The sequence below is a fragment of the Hesperophylax consimilis genome, chromosome 7, assembly GCF_061612785.1.
Source record: "Hesperophylax consimilis isolate HC1 chromosome 7, BYU_Hcon_1.0, whole genome shotgun sequence".
Classification (NCBI taxonomy): domain Eukaryota; kingdom Metazoa; phylum Arthropoda; class Insecta; order Trichoptera; family Limnephilidae; genus Hesperophylax; species Hesperophylax consimilis.
In genome coordinates, this window is record NC_142842.1 from 14,601,972 (window position 1) to 14,616,107 (window position 14,136).

The 14,136-nt window shown below is 30.9% G+C and overlaps 1 protein-coding gene across 1 annotated transcript in view; it reads right to left on the minus strand.

Annotated features, from left to right (window-relative positions):
• The window catches only part of RhoGEF64C (Rho guanine nucleotide exchange factor at 64C), a 259,239-nt gene that overhangs the window by 113,574 nt on the left and 131,529 nt on the right, over nucleotides 1-14,136 (minus strand). The window lies entirely within an intron of this gene.

Consider the following 14,136-nt stretch of genomic DNA (forward strand, 5'->3'; position numbering starts at 1 on the left):
TTCGAAAAAAAAAATATTTATCTTTCTTACTTCTATCATAGTGTAGAATCACCTCCCGAAGTTATACCCCCGGACACCATGTGCATACGTATTTTTTTATATTGTACGATTTGATACATTGGAACATTTATAAAAATAAGAAAACGTATTATGGTTGTTAATTATAACGTTTCTATGGTTTAAGAGTAAAACGTAAAATTAAGGTTTGTAATTTCTTAGTAGATATAAAAAATTACGTTATCAAAAAAGAGAATAAATTAAATGAAAACAAAAAACAACACGACGTTCGACATTTTCGATGGAAGTTTTAATACAAACATAAAAAATATGGTACCTAGTAATTTACTAATATTTTGCAATCAAATAGAAAACAAGGGCATGAATGTATGGTATTGCACAGCCGTTGAAGTAAATACTACAGATGACTGATGACTTATAAGAAAAAACATTTCGAATTCGGTGTATTTTAGTCAAGATATGATAATGTTTTTTATAATAGTAAATATTTTGGTACATCATGGTGTCATCAAAGGTTGAAAGTGGTAAATTATCAGAGATGTGCAAAATGGGTACCCAAAACCATTTGAAATGCAAAATGGAAATGGGTCAAAAATTTTCCATTTGAAAATGCAAAATCCAAATTGGTTTTTAGAAAAGCATTTAAAATGCAAAATGCAAAATACCTATTTTCAAAATGCATTGAAAATGCAAAATGGTTTCTCAGGTCAAACAATTAAAATAATTATAGAATTTTTAAACAGTTTTGTCATTTAATAATGGACATCAATGTAGAACAAACATATTACATGATGAACCACAAAAATTTGCGCGGGACAAATGTTGCCAACGTAAAAACATAGAAACTGCTATCTAACATTTAATATTATAGCATCATGGCCCCATGTTCAGTATTTGAATCAGTATTTTTTGTAATGGTATCACTCGATTTCCAGGGCTTCTACCAGGGAGCAACTTGAAAAATGTAAATTATCTCTCATAGTGAGGTTGAGGACCGACTGATATTTGAGGCTTATGAAAAAAAGATGAGTGGAGATAGTAGGAAGAATGTTGCAAAAAAGCATTTAAAATGGAAAATGCATTGAGAAAAGCATTTAAAATGCAAAATGCAAAATGGTTTTTAGAAAAGCATTTAAAATGCAAAATGGAAAATACCCATTTTGCATTTTGCATTTCCATTTGAAATGGATTTATTTGAAATAAAGCACATCTCTGTAAATTATACACTTTAAGAACTATACTATTATGAGCATGTTTTTAAATAAGAAAATACGATAGTCAAACTTATGATGTTTATGTGTGAAAGTTATTATTCTTATCGAAGGCATTGTCAAAATGAGATGAAACATTTTTCAATTATTGTGAATAATGTCTTTAACTCCCTTTGAAGTAATTTCAGTTCTGGTAACTAAACATAACAAGCCCATTATGCCAAAGCTTTTTAAAAGGCAAAAAGGTAAAAAAAAAACATATCTTTCAATTATCGCAGGAAGTTTGTTCCATTTCTTGCAATTTTGTCACGCATCGTCTATGAAACTCATTTATTATATTGCCCTGTTGCAAATGCTGACAATTGAGCTCTTATCGTCTGCCGTTCGTATCATTTAATTAGATCGGAGAACCGCAGTTTCCTTGTTGTGGTTAGTTCCTACACAGATGGAAATTGAGATAGTCTCGCGTGATATGCGCTTACTCATTGCACCTTTCGAAATGGAATTAAAAAACTTACTTATCTGTGTTACAGAACTATTATAAGTCAGAAGTACACTGGAATATGCATCGCCTATTTGGCATCCACAATATAAACCTTACATAGAACGTATCCAAAACACATTTATAAAATATATAAAAATATACAAATCTACAAATTCAACAATAACTTTGTGTACATTTGAAACTTTGCAGCGAAGACGACCAGTAGCTGACTCGATATTTATCCACAGAATTTTAAACAATGACATCGACTGTACTGAACTTCTGTGCCTTATTAACTTTAACATACCTTTGAGACGTACACGACATACACTGCTATTCCACATGCTAAATTATAAAACAAATGCAGCATCTAATTCGACAATTAACCGAGCTCTTCATACTCTAAATAATATTTTTCTTAACTCTAACATTGAAATTTTTTCGGATTCATTGCCCAAATTCAAACGTGGCATCATGTCAATAATTTAAACTGTTCAATGCGCATACATGCAGACACACACATACACACAAACACTTACATTACACATACATTACACACGTCACACACACACCTATAAACTACACAAATCACCTGGTAATTAAGGAATAAACATACCACTTAGCAGACATTACAAGGAATCATTTCACAGGTACCTTACATGAAGTATCTTATTCCTGTAAATCTGTTTCATCCCTGTAAATCATGTAATGTTTATTTCAATAATATAAAATAAAATAAACAAAATAAAATAAAATAAAATAAAATAAAATAAAATAAAATAAAATAAAATAAAATAAAATAAAATAAAATAAAATAAAATAAAATAAAATAAAATAAAATAAAATAAAATAAAATAAAATAAAATAAAATAAAATAAAATAAAATAAAATAAAATAAAATAAAATAAAATAAAATAAAATAAAATAAAATAAAATAAAATAAAATAAAATAAAATAAAATAAAATAAAATAAAATAAAATAAAATAAAATAAAATAAAATAAAATAAAATAAAATAAAATAAAATAAAATAAAATAAAATAAAATAAAATAAAATAAAATAAAATAAAATAAAATAAAATAAAATAAAATAAAATAAAATAAAATAAAATAAAATAAAATAAAATAAAATAAAATAAAATAAAATAAAATAAAATAAAATAAAATAAAATAAAATAAAATAAAATAAAATAAAATAAAATAAAATAAAAATACTAATAATTAAAATTCTATTTTTTTTCTTACGTATTTTAAAAGTTCACAGCAGTTAAGAGCCAATATTTGGGGTAAAAGGTTCAATCTTCAGTAAAACCAAAAAAAATGAATATATCTATTAATTAAAACATTTGCTTTTACGGGTTGTTTTTTTTTTCAGATATAAAAACATATTATTTATATACACATAATGAAGTTATGTTGTGTTCATAAAGATTTTTTTGTTAAGTTTGTGAAATGTCTCACATTGTATATTATCCAAAACCTGTATACAAAAAATACTGTAAAACATTGTATATTATCCAAAGTTCAAGCTAGTATTAGATGACGACAGCATCGATGATATTATGATCGTAACATTATGTCACACGCGTGTTCAGACATGATGACAAACAATCGATTCCTTGCACAACATGCAATCACATTCACCCATTACACGCAGGGCTGCCACCTTTCAAAAACAGTAGATTCGGAGATTTTAGAAATATAGTTTTTTTATTAAAATAAAACTTTTTTCGTATGAATTATTTAATTAAGGAAAATATCATGGTAAATTACCATTGGTAATGTTTTTTATTAATATAAATGACCTTGCTAGTGCTAAGCGGACTTGGACCAGCTTGACACTTAAAACTATATTTTTCATTCTGAAGGGATTGTTTAAGCATCTTTTCTTGCTCAGGTTTCTTCAAAAACTTCAAAAATTCTTGGCAATTCATATTGTACTTAATCTTCACAATTAACTCTGCCTTCACTATGTCCATTGACAAGCAGTTTCGTTCGTCTGTCCACAAATTTCCCATATAAGTAAAGACGCGTTCAACAAAAGCATTTTTCAACAAAAAAAAATTTTCGTATTATTTTTGGCAGTTCGGTGAAGGTTGAGGTGACTTTGAATAACTGTACCCATCGTAAATTAACGGCCAATGTTGAATCACTAGATTGTACGAACTGAGGAAATACTTGGTTTAATTTTCGGGTTTCGTCATAAAGTTTATCTTCGTCGACATTTTTCAAACCAAGTGATTCGACAGCTTCCACAGCATCTTCGTAATTTACTGCACTTGTTAGATCAAATTTGGAAAAGATTTTGAAGACAGAATCCTAAAAATAATACTTCTAATTATATTTCATAATATTTCTGTATGTATTCAAAAGTTCTCCTGTTAACCTCATTGGCTTATTTTTTTAATTGATCCTGATCAGAAGGTCTCAAAAACTTAATGTTTCTCATTATTTTGGCACCGTAAAATTCATCATGCATTCACTCAGTCAGATAGTCACGCGCTCCGTACCGTGATGGTCATCTGTCGCTTCGCTGCCACCGCCCGGTCTGACCGGAGATATCGATCCCGGACATGCACCATGCAAACCCGTAGACTCCGGGTCAAACCCGGAGAGGTGGCAGCCCTAATTACGCGTCGTGCATTTTTCTTTATGTTGAGAAGTTAGTACCTACACCCAAGTAACATATTTCACAGGGAAACGTGCATTATCATTACTTACGCAGTTCAAGCATTTATCTTATTCTGGACCGTTATTGTCTGTGATATTTTAAAGCTACGTTATAGATGATAAGCGTTCAAAAAGAAGAAAATGGTTTGAAAGGGAGGTACGTTAGTACGAATGAGGAGTGTGTTAATATTTAAAAAAAAAACCTGTCATAATTAATAGACTGTTGTGAAAATATTTACTGTTACAAAACTTATTTAAAATATAGCAATAATCTGTAGACATCTCATTTACGTAGCATTTAAAGAAACACTGTGAATTTGTTCGTACATATGACGTGTTAAATAACAGAAACCGATTTTTTTTTTCTCATCAAGGTAATTTCATATAACGCATTTAGACAAGGCAGTAGGACAATAGCCACTCACTCTACGCGTCTTCGGCGCTCAGATCTCGTATTCCAGCTTAGAATGTTGAGTAAATGGATCACTGCAATATATCTAGGTATAAAATCTCGTATACATACGAGAGATAAACTGCCGAGCTGAACCTTAACTTATGGGGAAAGAACGAACAACCGCAAATGGCGCGAAACGTCGCGCCGTCGTGTATCCTTTTTCGCAGCGTTTCCCGTTTGAACTACGGTAGAACTGTTAAATTGTCCCATTGTCCTGGCCTGCACGGTCAAGGCTGTTCACGGAGCAGGGACAGGATTGTCTTCGGTATTGTCTTCGTGTGATCCCGGCATAACGTATTCAAGGGAAGTGTGTTACATGTCGGTAAAAATTCCGAGAGCAATGCTTTATAGATGTGGGCGCACCGAAAGCTCGTCTATTTTATGAGCGGCAATTTGATAATAATCATTAATTAAACGGTTCTTACAGATTATAATAGGACAATCTAAACGTTGTCCATATCAAGCTAAAATCCACTATCAAGTACTTATTTGTTACAAAGACCACATTCCGTTGTACAAAACTTTAAATAAAAAATCAATTTTGAGATTAATATATTCTGATGGATTACCGAAGCGTGAATAATGTTATTCTATTCTGACGTATAAAAAGTTGCGAGGTCGTTTGCAATATAATATACCAGAACTTTCAAAAGATATTTGATTGACACGACCTTGGACGGTCAATGGTGCAGTTGCTCTTTTAAAACCTGGGTTTGTAATTTTAATCGAAATAGTTATATTGTATATAAATAAGGTTATGAAACGATATTTAAAAACTCAACATAACCCAATTAATATACAAATTTGAATGGTTTTTGATTAAGCATTGTTCACGCTAAAATTTACAATTATTTCAATGAAAGAAGAAAATAATATTATTTAACCAATCATTGGGTGTTTCCTTTATAATAGACAGCAGGAGTATGCTAACCATATTGACTTCAAAAACTGTACATCGTCTAATAAAAGAATTAAAAATGTAAAATTTTCTTTAAAATGTCATAATCGGTTTTCCATCTTGCTCTATGAACTGTGCGGCATCGTTAGGTAGGTAAGATAATAATCATCTATCAGCTAAGTTCATAAATACCCACATATTAATTCTGTTCGTATTACAAATATGTTTCAATGATACACAACCGTGACCTGAAGGTCAAATAATATTCGGACCAAGCGCCATCGCCGCTACAATCGTCGAAGAATGCTGAAAGTTAATAAAAAAAACATTATATTTATAGCGCATTACAGCGCAATGTTTCTATACACATAAATTATCATTAAATCTCTTAATAAACATTTCAAGTACACAAAGTTTCGACATAATGCAGCTTTAATTTAAATTTTGACACAAAGGTATCTACATGATATCATTACGGGGTCACCATGCAAGCACAAGTCAAAACAACCCATTAGGGCCATCAACTGAAAGTACCCACGAGAGTTTCTCGGAAAAACTTGTTTCATTAACCTCCGCAGGCATTGAGATAATTGAAGCGAAATTTAATAGCATCAATCTAAGAAATTATCTACGTACCATTTACGGATGAAAATTCACGTGTTGCGCATCATACATTATAATTGATTTATGTTTTTGTAACATATGGATAGAGATGAATTTTTGATACGTTGGCGAATCGGTAAATAGTCCCAGAGCAATCGGATATTTAAATTTCTTGATTTATCACTTTAAAAGCAAATGGTTTTTGGTATAACAACAATGTTACAAGAAATCATCCATGTTGGGTAGTTCTTATTTATTGGTTACGATATATACGAGCACCTCAAACGGCTTGAAGATTTTATATTGTAGATTTCTATTTTATAAATCTACAATATAAAATCTTCAAGCCGTTTGAGGTGTTCGTATATATCGTTTTTCGCATTGGCGTACTGATGATACTTCGGAAAAAGTAACGAAAAAAAAGAAATAGAAAATTTTTCAAAATTTAATAAAAATGCGTTTGAATGTTTTGAATTTCTGATTATTGGCTTTTAACATCTTTTTCTAGAAAGCTTAGATTCTATAAACCATTATTCATGTCCACGGCAAAGATCTGATAAAATGTCATATCTGGAAAAAATTAAGGCCAATGGGTGGATGTCCAAAAAAATAGTTAAATAAATGTTTTTCAATATACAAAATCAAATACCTACTTCAAATCAGCCGCTGAAGTCTTAGTTTATCTACTTGTAAGGTAAAAAATACTCTTGCTATAGTGGTATACTGGATGGATGAAAATTTTTTAAATATTATAGTAAATTTTATTATGATTTTGCTTTTGTTTAGGAAGCTGAATAATGAAACAAAAAAGAAAACGAACAAATTGATCACGAGTCTAAATTTAAAAGGAATTGACGCACACAGTTTTTTGGCATTTGCGAGGTAAGAGTAGACGGCGGGCTGTTGTACAAAACTAGTCAGAAAAACCATTTTGAATTTTTCAATTATTTTGGTGTGCAGAAATACATTCATAGTGTCCTTTAAGGATCTGCCTGTACTATGATAATCCTATAATGCATATCACTAATTATAAGTCATTATCTGGAACATAATACAAATATTTTTCTGTACTGTCGGCTTATCTGTTTCATTCGTATTCTAATGCGAAAAACTATCCTTCTATTCTACTCTTTTCTAATTTTCCGATTTTTTTTTTCTTTAACTCGAAACATTTTGTCGAATTACAGATAAGTGTTAACCCAACGTATAATTATTTCAAGTTAATGGTGTTTTTTATTTCTAATAATCTCTAATGATAACATTGCGTTTTCTCTTTTCACACATTTTTCTGATAATAATAATTATTAAAGTATAGAATTCATTTTCACAGCATAGTTTACAAAAAAAATCACTGGAATGTTTATCTTCCGTATGATGACAGCAATAAGATTCACCGCTTTTAATGTGCTTAAGTTTTCAAGATGATTTGACAAAAACTAACGCCGGAATTCATTTAATGAGGGTCATTACACACAAAAGTAAATTGTCATTAAAAAAACGAGTGCGTTAAAAGAAAGTTCTTGAAAATTGGTTGTAAGTGACTTGCGTAGACGGAATCAAAAATTCTCATACCGTGGCACCTACACACATAGCTACTTATAGTATATTTGTGTAAAATTAGATTGGCGAAGTTCGACACTTGTGAATTGATCAATTCCTTTGAATCGCACACTTTCCGTGATGGAAAAAGTTTTTTTTTCGTATTAAAATTTACAATTTTTAAGTTTATTTTTAAGCGAAAAAATTACTGAGGATTGAAAATGAGATTAACTAAAAAGATCGATATACAGTCAAAAGTATTTCCACCAAACTCACATGCTTTTATATATACATATCTATATAATATAGGATAGTTTTGGACCCGATATGTAGCGCTGTTGTGGAGATTTTTTTTATTTATTTCTTTCAAAAAATAAATTAATTTCAATTTTTTTCAGAATTCTCATCCAAACATACATACAACCACAAATTATCCCTACATTCAAAATGGTTGAGTTAAATTCTAGCTGGGTTCTTATGTTAGGATGGGTTGTTTCAAAGAATTTGAACAATTCATCAAATTCCAAAGTTGATTTTCAAGTTCTGTAAAGGTTCTATTCAAGTTTTTTCATCATTTCAGTTTTGTGAAACACCTTGCCCCTAATGATATCATAACAAAACCTGAATAGAATCTTCATAGAACTTGAAAATAAACTTTTAAATTTTGATGAATTGTTCAAATTCTGCGACACAACGAGTACTTAATATATAAAAAATCAGCCTGCGTATTTTTGTGCTCGAAAAACTCAAAAATTTTCAGATGAAAATTTCAAAGTTGGTTGTCATTAGTGCCAGGAATGATTAAAGATGTTTAAATGGTATAAGAAGTCGGGGACGCCCGAGAAATACTTAACGCAATATCTCTGCACCGCAATGTGATACGGAGTCGAATTTATTTATTTATTTATTTTCACATATACGGCACAACATGTGCCATTCACATACTAAATTACAGAGAATAGTACAGCAACATAAGGAATGTACATAATTCAAGTCGATGTAATGTAGTTTTTTAACAGTATACAGTATGTTATACAGAAGTGAATGGTGGAAGAAGTCAGAGGCGCCTCAAAAAGACATTAGCAATAGCGAAGCATTGCGGAGGATTCACTAGTTAACTATATATTTTGACTAAACTGTTTCAATATTATTTACAGACATTTCCGCTACTATCTTTTGACGCATGTTACGAAATACTAAAACTGACTCTATGACTCTATAAAATGAACATGAAGAAATAAATATATATTTTATTCTTAAAACAAGAAAATAAACAAATGTTTTTGTAAAATTTTACATTCGTTCTTAGAAACACTGTGTTCCAGCGATTATTAATATCATAAGCCTACAAGTTCAGACGAACATATAAAATCCGGGTAATAATACTGAGCAGCATAAATGCTCTTTTTTAAGTGTATAATCGCCACGTGATCAGAATATTATAATGAGTTTTTACATTATTTATTTTTATAAAAAATGACACGTAAACAAAAGCGCTAAATAATAGTTTATTTCTCTTTTTAGGGTGTATGCAGGACCATCCAGCAGGAGTCTTCCGAAACATCGCCTTGCACCACATAGGAAGGATGGATTCATAGTCCGTCACCTCTGGACACAATGACCACCAGATTCTTACCCACCCCTCCTACCTTTTTCATTCCCAAACCTTCTTATTATTCCTTTCCTAAAAATACACTCCACACAGCATCCCCAAAGTTTAAATAGTACCTATATATTATAGTGATATCCCTATCCATTAGATCTTAAAACGTTCGCTAGCATTTAGATTGTACACGGGGAAAACTTACTGACATGAAATATTGTTCATCTAAAAAAAATCTGGTCAAATTATTCGTTTTCTAATTTTATAACAAACTATCAGTAAAGCACGAAACACGAGGAAGTCGGAACACGTGTCCTTCAAAATAATAATATTTTCACATCTCGTCCATTCTATTTATTCGGACAAGACCACCTACAATACCACGAGACCACGTTGGACACGTGTTCATATATATTCTGAATGACAATGGAAATGGTCATGCAGTCACATTTTAACAGTATCTTGAAAAAATAAGTCGTACTCATTTTTCTCCGTGTAGGTATCATGCTTTACATATGGCAAAACGTGGGCTTTATATTTAATTAGAAAACATTATTCAAATGTCCCTCTTTTTAAATTCGTGCCTGATGCGACCGTCAAACACTCTCCGCATACAACACGCTAATTGGTTTAACTAATTGAAGGTTTTTGACGAAGACAAGCAATAATTAAGTTATTAGTTAGTCAACATAATGGTATGTACGTGCATAAATAATTTCTTGTTACTGTGTTGAACTATGAATATAGGAAAAGATAAAAAAGGATTTGTGAGTTCAAAAAATCTTGTACAAAATAGGGCCTCGCCAAGAAGAAGTTTCTTGTTAAAGTCTGGAGTAAATAAAGCCTTACGTGTAATGTAAGTTGTTAGTTACAAACTTATATTTTTAAAGACTTAATAAAGTTTTTGCTTCACAGAACTTACAAAAGGTTATCCTGGATTTTGAAGCACTGGAAAAACTATTAAAAAGACGTTCTTGTTGTTTACTTTAAAAACTTAACATTCAAGTTATGAGAATTTACGATTTCGAAAATCAGAACACAATAGAATAACGGGTAATTTATGATAAACGATTCAACGGTCATATGTTTTAATAATGCTTTCGTCATATTATCACGCAATACTTTGACACCAATCAGGATGTTTTATAATGACATACTTTACAATTCGCATTAGGTATTAGTTTGCCACCATTTCTTATTATCACAATCATTTATTTACCTATTGGTTAGAAAGGTGAATAGCTTGATATGTTTGCATTCATACAAACATTATAATGTGTTTATACGGTACAACGACGAACATATTGTATTCGATATATATTTAGTATTTTCTAATACTACACAAGTTAATTATTGATTCAATGTTGCCATTCGATTTGCACGAGTATTATTTTAGGATGATTGTATTACCACAATCGCATCATAAGTAATTGTTTGTTCATATGAAGCAGATACTTTGTGATGTAACATTATAATTTAAAAAAAAAAACAAGAACTTAACCGTAAACACCTCTTTTATTTTTTTTACAGAGTTTTCCAATAAGAGGTGTTATTTTGAATAGCCCGCTATTTCGGTAGATGTTACTTTTGAAGCTGTCATTTTTTGACATTTGACAAGTAGAAACTACGCCATTAATAAAAAAGAAACGCTAAATGCTTCAACAACGCATTGAAATTATTAAAATTCACTTAAGTGAATCAAATGCAAATCATCTTGAGTGATGAGGCCCATTTCTACCTTGGTGGCTTCGTCAACAAGCAAAATTGTCGCATCTGGGGCTCGGAATATCCAAGAGTTATTGTTGAAAAGCCTCTCTATCCTCAACGTGTGACTGTTGGGTGTGGTTTATGGTCCGGCGGATTCATTGGACCTTACTTTTTCTAAAATGAGGCTCGATCAACAGTTACGGTGAATGGATTGCGCTATCGAGAGATGATTAATGATTTTGTGTGGCCGGAATTGGATAGCATTAATCTGGACGTTTACTTTCAACAACATGGCGCTACGTGCCACACAAGCAACGAAACCATTGATCTTTTCCGATTGAAAATCAAAATAACACCTCTTATTAGAAAATCCTGGACTTAATGCCGACCGGGCTTGAAGGGCTGTATAATACTGTCTTTAAAAATCTAAAATTTACAATCCTGTGTACAAATACCATGTGTTATCAATATATTAATCTTATTAGGGTTGCAAGACTGAATTGAATTGAAACTTGGGCTGAATTCCAGTGGAAAAGGTTGTAGGAAAATGTAAGGGGTTGGGAAGATAGTGGTCTTTGTCAAAAGGGAACAACCTATCTATTGGGCTTCTATTTAGGTTTATTTAAGTGTTGAAGTCTTGGCCATTAACGTTTTTAGCTTTCCCTAACTCTAGTGCCTCCAAGTTATCCAGTCTGATCCCTATTGCATTAAGGCGATGCACTACGTCGTGTAATATTTTAAATTGAGCCGCTATCAATAACAACCCTTACGTAGATGACGATAAGGTTTAAATTCCCGCTTAACACCATCCGACTGTTTTGATTTATGCAAGAAAAAAGCATAGCCAAAAAGTGCCTTTTATTTTATTTCGTGGATGTTCAGGCATAAATATTTTTTTCCGATCTTTTTATAAATTACTTAATTTGCCACATTATACAATAAAATCATAACCGAAAATGGGTTCGTAAGTAGGAGATTTTGAACTTTAAAGCAGTTTTCATAGGCCTATACATTATTTTTTTCTGGGCTTATAAAAAGACTTATATAAAAAATACTCGATTATTTCAAAGGTCAAGATGTATTCTACTCGCAGTATTTAATTAAAGCATCTGAAAAATTTCTAGGCGACCAAATTTTCAAACCAAAAACACATGATTTTGCATTACTACGTATGGCATCACCTTAAGTATAAAAATAAAAGTGGTGTTTACTAAGTTACTGCTTTATTTCAAAAAAAATAATTGTGAGTGGCGGTTTTAAATTATCATAATATAATAATACAAATAAATATTTTGTAACTACCTGCCTCTTCTGTTTGTATTTATTTTAACTTTATCCATGCAAAAATGTACCCAAAAATAGTAGTTATAGTTCATGTAGTATAAATGTTACCGGAAATGTATGATATCTAGGAATTGTATACATTTCCCAGGATATGTATGTATGTAATAATTTTTAAAACAATATTTTATACATTTCCTAAATAGCTTCGGAATTGAATGCATTTCCTAGGAGTTGTATTTCCGGTAATATTTATACTAAATGAACTATAACTACTATTTTTAGATACATTTTTGCATGGATACCAGTCATGCCGGCAAAAAAAATCTTGTTGAGAAATTCTCCTAAATGAGTCCTAAACCTACGGCCTCCGTGGTCGAGGGATAAGGTTCTCGACCAGCAAGCCGAAGGTCGTGAGTTCAATAGTAAATCTTATGCAAATGATTTGTGTTCTTTCACAATTTAATCTTTTAAATAATATAAGGTATATTTGCGGCACGTTCCAGAGTGGGAGATACTCCCAGTATCGCGCTGGTTTAAGACCACCATTCAGAATTGAAACTGCCAGGTGCCTCACCACCATCCTCTTCCCTATTTCCTTCCCCTCCTCACTACCTTCAACCTCACAACATACCTTTTTTACGGTAATCACATAAAAAAGTTTAAAATGTTGAATACTTACAGTTTTCGGTGAAATGAGTTTTTATGTATTTTCTAAACAATCTTTTTTTTTAATTTTTAACATAAGTAGTGATTGACCTTAATACTATAAATATAGAAAAAAAATATAATCGCCTTTATGACATGTTCGAACGAGCAAGGTTCAAATTGTCAATTATTTTTCACCTCAAAAATCACATCTTACATAGATATTAGGAACAAGACCTCTCGATTTAGATATTAGGAACAAGAATACCTACTAAGTAGGTATGATATGATATAATATTTTTAATACTAGGTTGGTACAACAGACTATAATATACGTTACAGAGAATATTTGTTGTAACAATACATATACTTCCTAGTGTTGAAGGCAAAACTTTATTCGTCCTTCACAAAATATAGGTAGTTTATTTTTTTTAAATTGTCTTTGAAATATATTGTTTTTTTTTTGTATTATCTCTTATAACTCGTCTTTAGCACTCGTGGGTTTCCATAATTATTTTGGCCTACATTAAAGGTACTTTCTACAATTTAGCTAAATGAACAGAAAGAACAACATCCTTGCAAAAAAATATTCAGTCCGTGAAATCACGTTGCCCACATAAAATTCATGAAAATTGACTGAATTTGTTAAAACTACCTACACAATCGAGGGAGACCGAATTTGCAAAAAAAATAATAAACCTTGCAGAGAAATTTTTACATACATTTATTTCACACCCTTTTTTCTAGCGCATACCTGTGATAAACAACGCAATATAAAGAAAATTTATTAAAAAATTTAAAAATAATTTTTAAAAATTGACACGGCTGAGAATCGAACCCCGATCAACTGCTTAGAAAGCAACTATGCTGACCATTTTTACACCACCAACTATTGTTAGAACGGCGGAATAAATTCATATTAAAAATAGAAGGATTACGGAGGTATGCAAAATAGAATTTTACGCATACGCAATCAAAATTATATTGTTTAATAATAATACTTGTAAGATTATTAACAAAG